A 20,190-nucleotide genomic window follows, 5' to 3' on the forward strand; every position below is an offset into this window, starting at 1 on the left:
GTGGAGACTTGAATTGCTTGGGCAGTTTAATAGATCATGGGAAAAGTCAGAGGTTCTGATTATGACGACTTTCACATGTGGTGAAGATAAACAAAGGTTTATATGACAATCATTGTAGATATACTGGTTTGACAAACTCATAAAATGTGAATAATAAACCTTCATGTTTAAATACCTGGAATATAATAAGGTGGGCGTTGCCCAATATGTATACACAGGCATTTATTGAAGTGTCTACACCATTTATACTTTATAAGGAACACCAGAGTTAACAGTGTATAGCCAGGACAGTTATTTGTATAGCGAGAGGTCACCCAAACAGGAAAGATAACATCCTCCCATTCTGATTTCAGAAGATGAACTACTGGGCTCATTCTATTTATGGTGTGAATGTTTAAGATTAGCAGTATGTAACTCACATATGGCAGAGAATTAAATTCGTTTCCTTCAACATGTTTATACAACATGCCCTTAATGTAGATTTCAGAGAGTTTTCCTGAAGGTGTGTAAATAATCTTGTACTAAACACCTGTTCTGATTTCATCCCTTTCCTATTGGGAACATTTCAATCCTGCTCTGAAAGGACATTTCTCTTGGCAGTCCCTTTGTATAATATGTAGCAAACTTTTCATAGAGACACAGGCTATGGGTAGTTGAAAGGGTGAGAGATTGTTTGATTCTTGCCCAATGTGTTTGTTCTTTGTCATAGTCTCTTTGCATTTAAAACCGTGTACTGTTCATGAGCAGAGTTGTACTGCAGCTGTTTCATTTAAAATAAAATATCTTTCTTTTGATGCTCTCTGATTATCAACTAAAGTTCATGCAAGCAGATTACTAGTACTCTGGGTAAAACCTTCTTTTTTGCCTTTGCATATTATTTTGCGTTTTAAGATGCTCTATGTACACATACAAAGAGAACAACTTGAATAGTCCCATTGTCAGCTCAGTTAAATTGTTTGCGCTCTGCTGCTATTCTTCAAAGCCATGAGCTACTACATTTTTTTTAAAAAATGGTACATTGTAACTGCTTCCAACTGTGCCGACAAAACGCCACAGCATAACTGTTAATATGCATAGTCATTTTAAGCATGAAATGGTTTAACTAATGATTTATCTCTTCAACTGCTGCGCTTTGGGCAGCTGTATGATTGGTCTCTTTAGCAAGTCAAGTAATTTCTTTAACAAAATGTTAACGCACAGATGGGCCGTAAGCTGTCAGTTAACTATTATTGTGTGCGCATCTGCTTGCTTTCAATGTACTGCTTGATGTATTCAGCCACTTACTTAGCCACAGCCTTCTGAAAAGCAGAGCCTCCTCTGATTGGCAAATAAAATGTTCATTTGTCTCTTCTTCCTATTGTTTTGTTTTGGTAACACATGTCAGCAGCTCAATTACCCAGTTCATTAACAGCTCCCAATGGTCATGATGGCCAACCCATGATAAGGGCAGCGATTGTGGCACATATGGGCAATAATAGCCCGTCTCTTGGCAATTGTAAATAAAAATCACTTGGGTTCCCCCCCCCCCCCCCGTTCTGCCCCAGCTACTGTTTTCCCTTTCACCTTCCTGGCCAAAGCCCATACATTGCTCAAAGGACTTTTTCTCCACAAAATGACATTTACAGCTAAGCCAGCAACTCTTCCCATTTAATTCTAAATGGTTTGAGATCAAAGCTTAGAGTGCTTAATAGCTGAACTTAATCTGGAAGGTGTGGGTAAATAAATAATTACTTTATCAATCCAGATATTTAATTAAATGGAAACACTTTTTCTTGTCTCGTGAAATTTCTCAGAAGAAATATTGTCTTTGGGATTTCATCATATGAATATATTACACCATTTGAAATGTTTTTAAATTATGTCTTTCCCAAATAACAACAGTTTCCAAAGGGACAAATGGAGCTGATTTATTTTGTTTAGAAAATCTACATGCTGCCCCTGAGCCACAGGCTCCAGCTGGAGTGGCCAACAAGACAAGACATTACAAAAACAACAGATTCTAAACACTAGAACAATCAAACAACTGGTGAAAAATGCAATTCCCCCCAGTATTTAGATTCTCATCTAAGTTCTGAGTTGTTAAGGAGAGACTTTTATACTTATAACAGAGAGGATAAATTTTTCAAGTGCTAACTAAATACACTTACTAGAGAGTAAGCCCCATTGAGCTCAATAGGAGTTGGATTACATTGCACATCTAGCGATTTATATTTATACTTTAAAAGGATCAAAGTAATTTACAGCTAAATCCACAATCACTTATTTGAATTATCTAAAACCACTGAAATCTGCAAAGCTAAACCAATGTAATTCCTGCTTTAGTTAGATTGTGGAGTAAGTTCTTTGTGTATTACCAGCATTCAATTGTGGAAATACAGGTATAGCCATATGTTATTTCCAGGGCTTTTTTCCTAGTGGTATGCACTGGTATGCAGTGCCATTAGGCTTACCAGTTGCCCTCCTGGGGGTTTGCCTGGTTGCCAGCCAATCACTGGCAATTGGTGGCAGGTGGCAACCCCCCATCACTTCCTGGAAGTGATGTCATCACTCTTCTCTGGGAATGCGTGCATACAAGGACACTTCAAAGGGTAAGTCTCAGTTCCCTCACCTCCTGCTGAGAGGGTATAGGGACCTGGGAAACCTGAAGTGCTGTAGCACCTCTTTCAACCAGTGGGCTTTGGCCTCCTAAGTGGCCAACATCATGAGTACTGGCACCTCTTTTTTTTTAAAAAAGACACCCCCCCCCAGTTATCACTGTGAAATATTTCAGACTCTTAAGAAATTACTTGAAAACAAAGCTCCTGTTTTCTTTTTTCCTATTCCTACTGGAATTGGGGCAAATTACCAAGTTTCAGATCATTTTTTTCTCATGGAAATAAATGGAAAAATATAGCTTCCCAACCAGGCCATTATGCAGAGTTATTAGTCACAGTAAAGCTATTTGAAAAATACAGTTTTGTAAACATAAATAGATGAAGTTTGAACATCTTAAATGTACAATAGAAACACTTACTTTGAAGGAAATCTCACTGATTTCAATGCACCTTAATTGCTATGTGTTATAAGGATTACAGCTCCAGTCACATTTAGTTTTGTTGTCTTTAGTAAGTAAAGTAGTTGTCATTGCAGCAGTGATCAAGTACTTGCTGATGTGTAAAAAGAGAGCCTGGCCATTAGTTTCTGTCTGCGAAGCCCTTCATCATTCTAACTGATCACACACAAGCTCCAAGCTTCCAATGAAAATAAAACTGTGCCAATCATGGCAGCAAGTTGATCATGATGTTGGGATTTGCCATTAGATGTCTATGAATAAAGGTAATCTATATGGCTGCCAATTAGCAAGGTGATGCCAATGACTTCAGCTGCCTACTGCTTCTTGGATCTTCCCCTGCTTAGGACATCCTGTTGATGAAAAATCTGGATCAGACCCAGTGAAAGCTACCAAAATAAGAATTGGAATTATAATTTATCCTACCTACTCTCAGGTAATGTAATACTTATTATGGACTGGCTAAAATGGAATTCCCTGGAGAAAAAAAACACCAGTGCCTAGATTGGACCTGTGTAAAGTGGGTGAAAGCATCCTGAGAAGTACCAATATTGTTCTTTCGTAGAACATCAGCATGAGATAGGTCCAGAAATTTCACTAAGGAAGATTTAGCTTGCAACTATGTGTAGTGGCAGTGTCTAGATGAACACTTGTAAGGATCCTAACATCAAGAGTAGATCCCAGCAATGTCCATGAACTCAAGATATTACAAGCACCTATATAAAGAAAGCCCTGACCTAGGTAGCCTGGGTGAGCCAGATCTTATCTAATATCAGAAGCTAAGCATGTTTGGCCTTGGCTAATAATTGGATGGGAGACCTCCAATGAAGACCAGGGTTTCAGAGGCAGGCAATGGCAAACCCCCTCTGTTAATCTCTTGCCATGAAAACCTAGAAGGGGTTGCCATAAGTCAGTTGTGACTTGGGGGCAATCTCCATCATCATCATGTAAGAAGAATTTTTTTTCATATTAGATGCCACTTCAATGTTTTTAAACATATACAGGATGAAGATCACAACATCAAGAAAAACCTGTGAAAAACTATGGTGAACTCTCCAGATCTATGAGGTGTTCTGTTACAGATAGTAAACTTTACTAGCCATGAATTAATTCATGAGAAAAATGGAATTAAACAAGTTCAGAAAAAATTTTATCAACCAACTTCCAATTATCTAGCTAGAAGTAAGAACTTTTAAAAACGAAAATTAAAAAATGACTGATTAGAATTTAATGATATACCTAGCTTGATTCCTTCTGAAATGTTTCTCAAGCTATAACTACATCTCAGTTATTGGAGAAAAGGAGAAAAAAAACTTACATGTATGTAACGTATTGTAATGCAAAAGAGAAATGAAAAAGAAGCAGAGCCTGCAAAATCACAAATAGATACTCTGAAAAATTTGTAGTGAATATGGGCACCAGGTAAAATTGAATGAACCCCTCAACTATTGGACTGTTTTAACACTTAATACCAAATTTGTTTAGAGCAGAGTTCCCCCAGCATAGTGCTTGTGGACACCATGAAACCCACAGACACTTTCCTAGACATCTACCATGTGCTTCAGAAAAGTAGGCGTGGCCATCATGAATGAGAAACAATGACTGACGGCTTTCACATAGATAAAGGGGCTTTTGGCCTAGAACTTGCCCAATGCTCACTTGAGAAGGATCTGGGATCCTGTAAACAGGACCTATGGGAGTCTGGGAGCTATTATGAGTGGGAGCCTGGGAACACTAAAATAACCAAGAGGATGCTTAGCTTCACCTCTTGTGGTAGCCATTTTGTGCTTGGTTCTGCCTCCTATGGTAGCCATTTTGTAGTGGTAACTGCCACCCTGCCTCAAAATTCCAGAGATACAGTCCCAAAACGTTGATGACCTTTGGCCTAGAACATAGCACTATACCAAACAGCTTTGTGTATGTAAGGCAGCTGCTTGGTTGGCTGTTTTTGCCCAGTCCAAGAACTAAACCATCACACTGACCTGGATATCCCAGGATCATAGTCATTCAGATTATTAAATGGACTGACTTGCATACAACATGCCATACCTGGCTGTTCATCTTGACTTGTGCCTATGAAGTTAGATGCATCCTTTAAACAATTAGACATTGGATAGATTAAATTGCCTAGTCTTTGTGTTTGTTCTTTCTGTGCCTGTGTAGTTAGCATCACCTATGTGAAAAGTGATTAAAGCAACTGATTACAAAATTAGCTGGGTTCAAGGGTAGATATCAAAGGCACAATGAGTCATCTAAACAGTATGTCTCAACTAAATATATATATCCCCTCACCTTTTACTATGTGTATTATAACATTGGAGATGGCAATGGCTGTATCTGCAGCCAGCAGCTCAGTCCCACCCCGGACTCACCTGGGCAACCACCGGTGGCCTGATAAGGGGACGCTGCTGGCTCTGCCACCCCCCTGAACACCAGCTGGGAGGCAGCAGGGAGCACAGGGGAAGCCCCATGGGCCGGCTGGGAGACGGTTGGGGAAGCCCCGCTAACCAGCAGGGAGGCGGAGAAGAGTGCCGCATGGGCCAGCTGGCAGGCAGCGTGGCCCGTGAGTGAGCTGGCAAGCACTGTGGCAGCTAGGGAGCACAGCCAGGTGGTGACTTGGGAGTGGACTGTTGCCTACTGCATGCTGCCATGGGCCAGGGAGGAGGGTCTGGCAGGAGGTGTGCTCGGCTGCCAGTGGGCCTGGGAGAGTGGCAGGCAGCCTGATGTTGGAGCCAGGTGGCAGGAGGGCAGAGCAGCCTGGCAGTGCACCTGTGGCGGCCAGGCAGCAGGCAAGGGTGGAGGCCAGCCAGCCATGCCCTTCAAATGGGCTTCAGAAGCTGAGGCAGGGCAGGGCAGGAGCAGGTGAGTAGCCACAGATCGATCAGGAAAGGCTGGGGCTGCTGCCAGTCAAACACAGGGTGGAGGGCACAGATGTTTAAATGATCAGCTGCTTGATGTATTGTCGAAGGCTTTCACGGCCGGAGAACGATGGTTGTTGTGGGTTTTCCGGGCTGTATTGCCGTGGTCTCGGCATTGTAGTTCCTGATGTTTTGCCAGCAGCTGTGGCTGGTATCTTCAGAGGTGTAGCACCAAAAGACAGAGATCTCTCAGTGTCACAGTGTGGAAAAGATGTTGGCAGGTCATTTATATCTACTCAGGAGGGGTGGGGTTGAGCTGAGTCATCCTGTAAGAGTTTCCCAGGGTGTGGAATGCTAATGGCGGGAGGCTTCACTGTATCCTGAGGAGGTTCTTTTCCTGTAGGAGACAACAACAACATCCACCTGAACATACAATTCACAATGGAGAAAGAAATCGAGGGAAAACTCCCATTTCTGGATACCTTGGTCATCCGCAAAGCAAACTTTCAGTTAGGTCACAAGGTCTACAGGAAACCAACTCACACTGATCGGTACTTACACAAAAACTCCAATCACCACCCCCGACAGAAAAGAGGCATAATGAAAACATTAGTGGATCGTGCAAGATGGATATGTGAGCCTAACTTTCTCAATGAGGAAATTAATCATCTAAACCACGCACTTCAGGCAAATGGCTACTCCAGAAATGAAATCCGAAGAGCAATCAAACCCAGGATGAATCAAACAACCAAGGAAAAACAGTCTCCTACAGGAAAAGTGTTTTTGCCATATATCAAAGGAATTACTGGTCAGATGGGAAAGCTTATGAAAAAGCATAACCTTCAAGCAGTATTCAGACCCGAAAAATAGAACAGATGCTACGATCAGCAAAAGACAGTAGAGACCCCCTCACCTCTGCAGGAGTATACCGTATACCCTGCAGCTGTGGACAAGTTTACATTGGGACCACAAAGCGTAGCATCCAGACAAGAATAAAAGAACATGAAAGACACTGCAGACTTGGACAACCTGAAAAATCAGCAGTGGTTGAACATAGCCTAACTCAAACAGGGCACAGTATCTTATTCCAGGACACCAAAATACTGGACAACACTTCCAACTACTTTGTCAGACTGCACAGGGAAGCCATTGAAATTCACAAGCATAAGCAAAACTTCAACAGGAAAGAAGAAACCTTAAGAATGAACAGAGCATGGTGTCCAGTTCTGAAAAACACCAGGCTAACAAAACACTCTACACCCGACAATAGCCCTGCAGAGAAGATTAGCACATCAAGCACCAATCCATATGCAAAAGAACCTCCTCAGGATACAGTGAAGCCTCCCGCCATTAGCATTCCACACCCTGGGAAACTCTTACAGGATGACTCAGCTCAACCCCACCCCTCCTGAGTAGATATAAATGACCTGCCAACATCTTTTCCACACTGTGACACTGAGAGATCTCTGTCTTTTGGTGCTACACCTCTGAAGATGCCAGCCACAGCTGCTGGCGAAACGTCAGGAACTACAATGCCAAGACCACGGCAATACAGCCTGGAAAACCCACAACACTCATCGATCAGCTGCTTGTCGGGGATCTCCTGGTTTGCGAACTTGCCCCAGTTCATGGAATTTTGTGGTTCGTGGAAACACATGAACCACGAACCGCACGGTCTGTTTTTTTAACAGTTCATGCCCACCTCTAGTCAAGAAGTATCCTCAAAATAATGCCATTTTCAGTGTAATACTTTGGTTTTGGAGATTTACTTTTGGAAGAAATTACATAAGAGCCCATCAGCGGCAATATTTACTGAAGTACTTAACTTTCTTTTTCTGGAGAGATCCAGGAGCAGGACTCTTGATCTGAATTCAGCCATAGAAAATGTGTATACATAATAAAATCTATATCAAGTTTCCATAATTACAGGGTTTTTTTTTACATTAGTCTGCTTTATCACCACATCTAAACACTTTATCAGAATGGTCAAACAGTATATGATAGATGGCAGGGGTCATTTAATAGAAAAAGAGCTACAGGAACTCATTAGCATAACTCATTAGCATATGCCACACCCCTTGACATCACTGATTTTTTAAAAAAAATTAATGTTGCAAGTGGCATATGGGGAGGTACAGTCTATGCTTTTCTAGACAGATTAGAGCAGCTCACCACAGACAACAAACCAACAAAACACAGAAGGGGGGGGGAGATGTACTCACTGCTTGCTGGCCTAGAGGAATGCCTGCACAGGCCAGCGGGGGTGGCTGGCTGCGGGTCCTGCTCCAGAGGCCTCTGCAGGCCACGGGCTGCCTCAACCACCCCACAGGCGGGGATGACGGGCCGCGCAGGCTGCAGCGGCAGTGGCTGGCTGTGGGCCTGCTCCGGAGGCAGCCACGAGCTGCCTCAACTGCCCCACAGCTGGGACAATGGGCCGCACAGGCCGCAATGGTGGTGGCTGGCCGTGGGGTCTGCTCTGGAGGCCGCTGCGGGCCATGCACTGCCTTGACCATCCTGCAAGTTGGGAGGATGGGCCATGCAGGCCGCAGTGGTGGCTGCTGTCTGCAGGGCCTGCTCCAGAGGCTGCTGTGGGCTGCGTGCCATGTGCCACCTTGACCAGCCCACAAGCCACAGTGGTGCCAGAGGCCCTCCATGGCACCCCCTGGCTTCCTACCTGCTGCTGCTGCTGCCTCCGCTGCCGCCTGCTGCTAAAGAATGGGCAGCGGGGAGGCAGCGAGGAGGAAGAGGAATCACTTGGGCAGGGCAACCACCCACGTGATCTCTTTTTGAATCTTCTGGAATGCCATTCCAGTGCATTCTCTCCCAAAATGAGCCCTGATAGATGGAGTTCTGCCTCTGAAGTTGAATAGGCCATTACCTAAATGGAGCAGTGTTCAGGAACCACATGTAAGCCAACCTAAGCTTTGAGGAAGGAAGGGATTATACAGGTGGCAGAAACAGCTTTCAACTTGGGTAGATTGGGCCATTAAAACTATTTTAGATATTAACTTAGAGTAACTAACTGTAAATATTCGTGTACATAACCCAAATGACAGTTAAACCTACTTAACATTCATTTCATTATGACAGAAACAGGCATTGGATCAAAATCTGTGCTTTCCATGAGGTAGAGAAAGGTATGTTTTGCATACTGAAGCTTACAAAAATACAGCCATGAAATCCTATGGAAATAGCTTATTTAAATTCCTGTGAATATGTGTACTAGTGTGCTTGTCTCCATCTGTCTGGCTATTTTAAATTAAATTACATTTTATAGTTTATTCACTTTTAAGATGTATAATTGCCAGGGTGTGCTGACTTTAGTCTTGTGGGGTACCTTCCGCTAGAAACCATGCATTCTGTTTATGTATGTGTGTGTTTTTTAAAGATTTCTTGACAGTAAAGGCATAACTAATCTCTGTTAAGTGATTCTAATGATCCTGAATCTGCCCTCTTGCTTATGAACCTAAGAAATGCCTTGCTATATAAGACCAAGGTTCAAGCTAAGCTTTCTTTGTAAGATCCTAGCAGATGGCAGGTCATTCCCTGCAAAGCAGTCACTGGCCATTTGGAGCCCTCTGATTTACCTGCCCATCTCTGATTTATTTTCTATGATATTAAAAAAAACCCTGCCCGAGATGATAATGTAAAACCAATACAATAAAACAACAAAATAAAATAAAAGTAACAGTATTGGGCAACAGAATATGAAAAACAAGCTGAGCTGTGTCATCAGTAGCTCAGAATGAGCATCTTTAAGCAAGAGCTTGGGAAATCGTAGCCTCAAATCTGCAATTAAAGAAATATCATACAGATGTGGGATTAAAATGGAAGTCTCAATCGGTTGTTCAAGGAATTTAAACAGCTAGATGAAGTGAATAAGGCATTACAGCATGCTGCAAAATGAGTTCCTATATCCTTATCTTAAACAAACATATAATAATGTATGTGGGGAGGCGACCACATTACACAGGTGGCTGCATACTGACATTAGACCTTCTGAATTTGTCTCCTGCTGCCTACCATATTCATAAGTAATCTGTGCACTCCTCCCAGGATTGCGAGCACTTGGGGAGTTGCTAAGTGTCAGAATTTATTTGTACTATTTTGATTAGCCCAGACCTGGCAGGGGTTTATTTTCTTTTTAATGACCCCTTGCTGTGAATCTGAGTTTTCAAAAGAGGCTGAGGAGAGGCATGGCAGAGTATTACTGGTGGGAGGAGGGGAAAGAAAGAAGAAGCAGAAGCGGCCCTGGGCTGGGAAGAAGCTCTGTGGAGTGGTTGGCTCTAAATTCTTAATTATGTTTTAAGATTCCACTGGGAATGTTTCCTTAAATGGAAATGCTTGTTACAAAATAGTTCAGAGGCCATTTTATTTTTCTCATGATGTTTTTCCCTGCCCCTTCCTCCTCTCCAGTGGTAGTAAAAGACTCTTAAGCACATTTCTCTATTGTTTAAACAGCAGCTGGGGAAACCTTTTGGTTAAGATAAACAAGGATCTAAAAACAACACAGAACTACAGCTCGTAGCACCTATGCCAAATGTGATTTATTAGAAAGTTTCTGAGGTATTCTCTGTGACAGCTTTTCTGTATGTGTGAGTTAAAAATACTAAGGTTATATATTTATTGTTTTAAATTTTAAAATATCACTAGCTTTTCTATGGCTGGTAAAATAAAATATTGAAAGGAAGCGTCCAGGTGCTAAAGTCTCTGGACTGAAGAGACATGGATTAACCCCTATAGAGCATCCAGTTCAACCTCTTGTTAAAAAAAAGAGAAAGAAATTCACACAATCCCCCCCCCCTTCTCATCCACTTCAGTTTTCTTTGTGTCTCTTGCATCCTGCTAGGCAGGTGTCAGAGCCCTGAATGCGGGTAAAAAGGCCCTGTTGATGGATACCACAGATGGAGCGTGGAAATTGGTAGAATAGGCCTCAGCCACAGGCCATTTCTAAGGACTCAACAAAAGCCGCCAAATAAGTCAACAAAAAATCCCAAAGATCACAAAGGGAAAGTGTCATTTGTCATTTACTGTGAGCCCGCGAGGGGGTATCAGCCTTACTTGCACTCCTCCTACTGCCTTGCACCCGAGTAAACATGATAGAGGTCACTCACATAGATTTCACTACAAAAAGGCTACTTCAGAACAGAAAGCAGGCAAGAGGCCCACTACATATCTTCCAACATTTGAAAGAGGAAAATAGGTGTATTTGTTTTATGGAACAAGAAGTTCATCGTCTGAGAGCAAAGAGCTGAAATTAGCCAATGCTTCCATGTGGTCTAGTTGCATGCCCTATCTATCTATCTATCTATCTATCTATCTATCTATCTATCTATCTATCTATCTATCTATCTATCTATCTATCTATCTATCTATCTATCTATCTATCTATCTATCTATCTATCTATCTATCTATCTATCTATCTATCTATCTATCTATCTATCTATCTATCTATCTATCTATCTATCTATTAAATTCTACCTAGATTTCCTTGTAACCTTTAAAAGTAACTTAAGTGGAGTTGCATCCTTCCAAGCCAATTGATTTTAATGGATTTAGAAAGGTGTACTGACCCACTCTGTGTAGTCTGTCGAATCTCAGTGAGAAAGGTGGACTATAAATAACGCAAATAAATATATCAATAAAAATAACTCTTGTAAGGCTCGTACTATAAATTAATCAGAATTTTAGAATCCATTCCATGCTAGCAAATTTGTGACATCCAGCTTCCTTAATAAAGCAAAATGAATTTTGCCAGCCAAATAAAAGAAGATAAGGTACTGTATTGTTTACAAGCAGAAATCTTGGGTGGCATGTTGCAGCATCTTCTCCATTGGTTGAAAAATTGTAGAAGTCATAAAATATTCTGAACTTCCATTAAACATTAAATCCTGCCCAGCTGTGTGGATAGTAACAGCTTGGGACAGACAATGAGCAGTAGAAAATGTGAATCAAGAGATATATGGAAAAGTGATGTGTTTGAAGCAATTCATCATTATATTATAGCAGTTAAAAACTGTGGTATGAAAGAGTGCAAGTAGAGCATTGAATTGCCTAAATTTTATAACACTGAATGTTTACTAATGAAGCCACGTCTTTGAAGCCCAGAGAAAAATGTCCTATTCAAATAGTTGTAAATTGAATTGTACTGTATTTGTAATAAATATATGGATTTTAAATGGCTGTCATGTTTTGCTTCTTTAATTATTCAAATGAAACATCCCGCTGAGAGGAGAAACAATGAACAAACTGAGTGTTTGTGTGTATTATTTATTGTTCAGTGTTTCGCCTAAGCATGTCTCCTTTTTCTAATGTTGTTTGGGGAACTGATAATTACAGAATTCCATGTGACCAAATCCCTATGAAATTGTGCAAAGATTTTGTGTATAATAGAGTTAACTTGGATGAAGTGTTTCCTGGGGCCACCAAATGGGTCATGAGGGGTTAAGGGACAAAGAACTGCTCTCTAATTCTGTAATTCCTTCTTTAATTAAACTTCATGGCTATTCCACTGGTTGTTGGTGCTTAGAGGTTTCGCCTCCCATTCTTAAAGGAGGAATTTGTAATCCTGTGGAGTCTGACTGTTCTGTACTTGATATTTATGGAGACTGATGGCACTCCTCTTTCTTTTTCTTCTGTGAGATAGTTCAGATTCAAAGATCACTAGGGGAAGAGTGTATATGTGTGAGAACAGATGAACATTTTTTTTAAAGAGTAGGACATGATCCAGCCAAAGCTGGATTACATTCCATGGAGTTCCATGGGGGAGATTGGAGAGCAAACATATCTCTTCCATTAAAATCAGACTGACTATAAATTACTTACCTTTGGCTGGACCTTATTTTGTGTAATAGACGTAAACTGGAGAGATCACTATATTTCTGCTCCTTTGCATCGTTCTGTTCTTTCATGTACCGAATAGTGTTTATATTCATTGTGCCCCTGCACAATGAAAATTCAGTAAGGTCACAATTATGTGTACAATGGGTGGTTTTTAGGCTATTATGTTGGCTCAGTTTATACATCATGGTGGTTTCCACCTGAGAATAGATTTGTGTGGTTTCCCAGTTGCTGCTGTGGCTGCCAGTAAAGTGAAGCAGCAATGGGGTTTTGGCTTCTCTGCTCCAGTTGCTTCTAACTATCCCCTCCCTGCTGTGGTCCTCTGGGACTTTTTCAGTTTTTTAAAAAATTGGCGATTAGATCAATATAATGTTATATAATAATATACCATTATATGTTTTTCTCCTTCTGTCTTTGCATGAAAGGGTGATGTAACATAGTGGTTACACAGTTGGATTGAGAATCAGCACTCTGCTGGTTGGAATCCCATTTCTGCCTTGTGCTCAGCAGGTAGCCTTGGGTAAGCCACTCCTCTCAGCCTCAGCTCCTGAGCTGTATTGTGGGGATAATAACAACAACACTGACTTTGTTCACCTCTTTGAGTGGGGGCACTAATCTTGTCTAGAAGAGTGATATATAAGCACACTGTTATTTTTATAGAGACATTTTTAAGAAAATGAAAGCTGAGAATCCAGAGAACTGATACACAGATTGTTATAAAGGTGTATTGCTATAATCATACAATATAAATTATTTTTAACAACAAAAACACTTCCAACTGGTGATCAATCAATCAATCAATTTATTCTTGCGGTTCATGATGACCAGCAATTCCTCTGTGTGTGTGTGTGTGTGTGTGTGTGTGTGTGGGTGGGTGGTAGGGAGGGTGGCCACCACAGGGACAGGGAAAAGGCCCACCACATTGAGAGTTGCCTATTCCAGGTTGGGAAATTCCTGTAGATTTTGGGAATAAATCCTAGAAGGGTGGAGTTTGGTGGGGGGACCCAGTAGGGTATAATGCCACAGAGTCCACCCTCCAAAGTAGCCATTTTCTCCAGGGGAACTGATATCTATGGCCTCAAGATCAGTTGTAATTCTGGAAGATCTCCAGCCTCTACCTGGAGGTTACACTAGATAAGAAAAAGGGGGGGGGGAAGGAGCCCCTTAACAGAGGAAAGGAGTTCTATTTAATACCAATAATTTTTATAATTTTTTATGATTAAGAAAGTGCAAGTGCTAAAGTGCTAGATACATGTAATAAATATACATATCCAGTATGCCAGCATTTATTTCTATCCTGTTTCATCATCATCACACCAACTGGGTGCTATGAGAAAGTTTGTTGAAATGCTTGGTTGATATGTTAGTGTTGTGAGCCTTTGAGAAAGTTTGGCTATGAAATGGGATAGAAATAAATGCTAGCAAAGCCCATTAGGCTCCGCCTTTCAGCAGCCACAAAGCAATTATCATCTTGAAGAATCCTCAAGCTCACTGTCTGTACCTGTAAAACAGAAAAAAGTTTTGTGGAAAACTTTTAACAAGTTACTTACTTTCCAAAGTTCATTTTGACAGTTTGCCTTATCAGCAGGAATTGCAACATTGCACTTTAAGAATATTTCTGAAATAAGTGGGACTCTACAGCAAATTTATACATCCGTTGGTGTTTGTAAAACTTCTTGGATAGGACCTATTTATATTTACTTATTGTATTTACTGGATATGTATATTTATTGCATGTATCTAGCACTTTAGCACTTGAACTTTCTTAAACAGATAAAAATTTATAAAAATTATTGGTATTTTATAGAACTCCTTTCCCATGTTAAGGGGCTTCTTCCCCTCCCTTTTTTCCTGTTTAGTGTAGTACTCGGAGGAACCCCTCTTTTTGTTCCTACTACTTGGAACTTGGCAATGGCAACACTAGCCACATGGGTGGGAAACTTTCCCACTTACACAGCAACCACCTGAGCTTTATTACAGTCTTTCCATACCAAAGCAAGTTTGAGAAAGATCAGAGGAAATCCGGGGAAACACCAGGAGGTGCAGAAATGCACCATGATTTATTTATTTATTTATTTATTTATTTATTTATTTATTTATTTATTAGACATATAGTCCGTTCTCCCTGCAACGCAGGCTCAGAGCAGATACTGTTGGGGGGGAGGGGAAAGAGCACCAGTTCCCAACAGCGTTGAACCTGGGGCAAATAACCTGTGTGGAAATGGCCCCAAACCTTGTTTTATGGTTTGTTTGACTGTCTGAATATCTCCACTGTCTGAATAACTCCACTAACTTTAGGGACCATCCAACCAGGATCTGAACTCAGATTTTTTGGTAATGTTTGAATGCTTTGGCTTATTTCTGATTTAATCTTAGTATGTTCTCTGGCAATGCTGTCTCAGGCAACAGAGGGAAGGAATGAAGTGTTTTTGTTGAGGATTTGAATGATTGTCTGTAAGCTGAATTCTGATTTCGGTTTTAAGTTACTTCCAAACCGCTGTAGCAATGCACAGTACAAATGAGCAAATATACCCTATATTTTTATATTTGTTTATATTTCAACACTTTTATGACTCTAGTTTTTGCTTATGATTTTATAGATTTTGTGTGTGTGGGAAAAGTATTTGTACATTATATAGTTTTTATAAGCAATATAAATTATGAATTTATACATAAAATGTTAATCATTAATACATACAAGTGGGGACCCACAAAAATTGCAGGATGTTATGCTTGCAGCCCTCCTCCCTTGCAGAGAGACTTCCCCTTTGCCACCTCCAAAGGGGAAGGGCCCTTTGGGCAAAGAGGAAGGGGTGGGTGTGGGGAGGGAGGTGGACTGAAGCAGGTGTTTTATATGGGCAAAGGGGAAGGTTCATTGAGATGGAAGGGGCAAAATGGAAGGCTTTTTGGAAGGGGGTAGAGGAAAAGTGCCTTGTGCTACCCATCCAACCTTCTCTGTAACTCTTTTGCCCCCTGCCCCTGCCACCCACAACTCTTTTGCCCCATCACTCTTGCCTAACTCCCTCATGCATGCACCCGGTAACCCAGTTCTTTCACCCATTCCTTCCCTCTTCCCTTTGTAAGTCAGAGCTTATTTTCTCCCCACTGCTGCAGCCCCTGCCACTATTTTACAGGCAATTTTTAAGGAGCAAAGATTACCTGTAAAATGGATTCCTTTGTGGTGGGGGAGTAAGAAGGTGGGAGAGTCCAGGGAGTTGCCTTCCCCACTATCTTGGCACGTCTGCTGTCTCCACAGAGACTTTGAGCTGCTCCAGGAGGAAGAGACAAGGGTTGTCCCACTACTGATTTCCTTCCCTTCCTGCTAGCCTGCTTCATATGTACTGGAGTGGTGGGGGATGGGGTGGAATAGGCCCCACCATTCCAGATGCCACCTGGGCTTCATGGGGCTGATCTGGCTTGTGCAGGTATGTAGCACCTGCACACAGTGTGCACTGTTGTTTTGGGGGTGTTTTAAGCCCCTCAAGGCATCAAGGCCAAAGTTTTCCCAGTTTTTAGGAGGAGGGAAGGTGGGAAAGATGAAAATGGGGCGGAGGCTGATAAAGGTTGGATTGGCTGGTGAGTGAAAAGGGGAAAAGGAAGCAGGAGAAGGTTAAAGGTTATGAGGACCTTTAGAAAAGGGAAAGAGGAAATAGTGGAGGGGAAAATGAGATGTCTTCCGACAAGTTCTTGCAGAATTTGTTCATTTATTTAATTTTCTCACTGTGGCCCCATCTGTAGATACTTTACATCCAGAGACTAGGGCCATGGAAAGTCAAGATAGATTTTTCTACAAAAATGAGAAAAGGTCCATGTTTGCAGAAAAATATGAACCTGTAAAAATACTTTGTGAGTTAAAACCCTCCATATGACAGAAGCAGCACCTGTAGCTGCCCTCAGCAGCCATTGCTAGGCAACCATAACAGTAATGCCAGCCTTCAAGCCTTGGTTTCTGTCAGCAAAATGCAGGGTAGAAGGGACAGAGCCCTTTCCAGGGCTATTTTGACTTTTGAGGGAGGACTCATTGGGGCCAGGCCTGACAGCAACCACCCAGTGATTTGCTACCATGTGACTTGCTTGACTCAGCAAGGCCTGGCTGTTTGCAACAATACACAGCAGCCACCTCACAACAGCCACTGTGGTGTAGAGGCGAGAGTTTCGGATTAGGGTTAGGCTTAAATCCACACTCTGCCCCAGAAGCTCACTTCCTAAAATACTCCACAGGGTTGACATGAGAATAAAATGGAGGGGAGAGAAAGATGAAAGCTGCTTTGGTTTCCTTTTGTGGAGAAGGGTGGAGTATAAATAAAGTAAAAAATGATGAATAAAGCTGAAGACTGGTGGGACAGATAAAGGAAGGTTTGTTGGTGACTGGGAAGGAAAGAAGAATACAGGAAAAGAGGAGGGAGTATGAGGGCTGCCAAGAGAAGGACTTAGTGTGGGGGATACAGAGGGAAATGAAGTCCCCCCCCCCGCAAGTTCTTGTGTATTCCTCATCGTACAGTTAGACCCAGAGGCCAGCAACATGCAACTGGGTTTTGCCCAGCAGCCAGCACCGCATATGTATATTTTTCCTTGGTAGAGGTTGCCAAGGGGAGAGAAGGAGAGAAATCAGAAGATAGATAAAGATATGTTGGTGGGAAGGAGAGAAGTAAACAGGAAAAGAGAAGAAGCTATGAAGGCTTTCATGGAAGGGAAAGAGCTAACAGTGGGGGAGAGAGAAATTATATGCCCCTTGTAACGTCCTTGCAGGTCCCCACTTAGAATATAGTTCTAATTTATTAACACATAAATCGTGTTGAAAATTTAGTGTGAGGAAACAGAAACTGGCATGAAAATAAAAAATCATGGATTATATTTGCACAAGGAAGAAACTATATTGAAAGGAGGATTTGGAGATCAAAATAGCAGAACTGAAAAATTCAAAAATATCCCATAGTTGTTAATCAGTTCTTGCTGTACATTCAGACATAAAGTTGCCAGCCTCAGTCAGCAGCCTACTGGGAGGAATTGGGGGGGCAGCAGGGCAGGGACAGGCATAGCAACACATCATGTCACTTCTGGAAAAAAATCAGAAGTCATATTGTTGGGGCAGTGTGTAGAATTTGCCAAAAACTATGGGGTGATTTGTGGTGAATCCTACAGCATCATCTCAACATAACAATGTCACTTCCATTTTTTCACCAGAAATGATGAGCGCCAGCATACCCCCACATCAGTGACCCCCACTCACCCCCCCCAGTCTATGACCCTCCAGCAGGAAAAGGGGGGTAATTGTCCAGAGATCTCCCCTTATACATATATGTGTAGCATAGCTATCACACTGTAAGTGTTCAGTACTCGGAAAGAGAAAGAATTATGTATTTTTCCTAATGTTTATAACATTAACTTAACCATATATCACACATCATTCCTGATGGCCATAATCTGAAGATAGGAGAACTGGAATTTTCAGGAACAAAACATTGCTTTTGAGTCCTAGAAAAATATGGTATCTTCACAGCATTGAGAAAAGATGTCTGCATCCCTTGTAACAACTGTGTAACAACTGTGTAATTATTGTACAAACAAAAAAACATCATCTGGAAAGGCACTATGTGGGTCTCTAGACAATACAGCATCTTCTAAGTTTCCTCATGTTTTGACTAAACTTCATAGACCAGATGTGTTTCTCAAAAGCACACACAATGTAGAATCAATTCTGTTTCACTTTATATAGCAGTAGTCAAAAACTGCTGTTAAGTTATCTGGGAGAAATGTTCTGCCTCTTCACATTAAGTTAGAGATTAAATGCCATCCTTCTAGCTTTCTTCTTCCTCCTCCTGAAAGGTATAACAGATAGAAGGAAGTTTGCCTGGGTCAGTCACGTTTTCTCGAGCTAATCTAGATCTCAGGATTTGCTGTGATAATTAAAGGTAGCCTCTTTTGGGTTCTTTGAAGGAAGGGTAGGTGGCTAATGTTATAAATAAAGGTGAATAAGTTCTGCAAAATAATCTTTTTCCATTGGAGAGTCAGTCTGATTGATAACTGATCATGTGCCAGAAGGATGCTCAGTAACATATTTTGAGAATGGTCCTTATGGCATATGACAAAGAAGCTCTTCACATATGATAATGTAACTCTTTTTAATTCAATCATGTGATTGTAATATTTACACGGGTGGAAGCAATTGGTTTAAAAATTGGCTATTCTCTGCTTTTGATGGTACAATAACATTCACAAGTGACATAAAGGGCTCAAGGGTACTTTTTAGAGCCATGTGTGAAAATGTTCTGAGGGTTTTTCCTTCCAAGGAATTCTGGTCTTTATGGTTCTGAGGCTATATATACCCTTTCTGAGCTTCTTAAGACTCTATTTGGAGAACTTGAACAGAGACAGAAGAATTAAGAGCTGGGGGTGGGTGGGTTAATCTTATACTGCCTGGAAAATTATATTGTTGGCAGTTTTGTGTTCTTGCAATTTCAACTGCACTAGAGAGGAAAGGGAAGACCTAAGACCACAAAACATTAAATTGAAATTGAACCTTTTCTACCTCACTTTAAGGGCGTGATGATAGTGGTGATTTAGAGGTGTGCACGAACCAGGAAAATACCGAACTGTGCAGTTCGTGGTTCATTACATTTCACGAAACACGAACTTTCACGATCTTGTCCCATTTGGTTTGAGAAAATGTCACTTCTAGGGCAGCAGAAGGTCACTTCTGGGGCTGCAGAAAGCCCATCCTCCCATCGCCTAGGACACTGATTGATTAGCGCCAGGCTGTCTGGAGTGACAATGAACCAAATAAACCGGTCTAAAGTTCATGGTGGTTTGTCAGAAATGGGCTTTAACTAACTGCTGGTTCGCGAACCATGAACTGCCCGGGTTCATGATGAATTTTGGTTCGTATTTTGGTTTGTGCCCACCTCTAATCATGATCTATCTCTCCACTGACACTACTATAGTATGGGAGGGATCAGCACTGAGTTAAATCAGCACCTGGATAGGTGAGATGTGCTTCATGTATGATCAAGTGCTAGCTGTGGAAGGGGCAGCAGAGTAGTGTGTTCATCCTGCCTTTTTAAACCAGAGCTGGTTATTGCTATATATTAATTTCAGTAGGAATGCTACCAACCCATGTGTCCCCCACCCCAGTTTGGCATCAACAGATTATACTAATCTGCTGAGGGATTTTATTTAAGAAAAAAATAGCAGGTTACTTCAAATCCTTTCATCCTCTTTCTGAGTAAGGTGCTGTGAGATGCCATGGTGGCTTTGCAGTTCTTTAATAATAAAATCTGTGAAACTGTTGGCTGGTCAGAACTGGAAGGCTGAGAGAGAGGGAAAAATCCTTCACAAAGGTTAGACACTGAAATGGATTGCAGATGAGATTAGAGTTAATCTAAAAGTTGTATCCTAGCAATGCAGGAATTCATGGAGACATCTGAATGGTTAGCAGGCTGCTA

The 20,190-nt window shown here is 41.5% G+C and overlaps 1 protein-coding gene across 3 annotated transcripts in view; it reads left to right on the top strand.

Moving 5' to 3' along the window:
- Positions 1–20,190, top strand: part of PAX3 (paired box 3) — a 136,401-nt gene that overhangs the window by 84,194 nt on the left and 32,017 nt on the right. The window lies entirely within an intron of this gene.

Source organism: Eublepharis macularius, chromosome 6 (genome assembly GCF_028583425.1).
Source record: "Eublepharis macularius isolate TG4126 chromosome 6, MPM_Emac_v1.0, whole genome shotgun sequence".
In the NCBI taxonomy this organism is placed as follows: domain Eukaryota; kingdom Metazoa; phylum Chordata; class Lepidosauria; order Squamata; family Eublepharidae; genus Eublepharis; species Eublepharis macularius.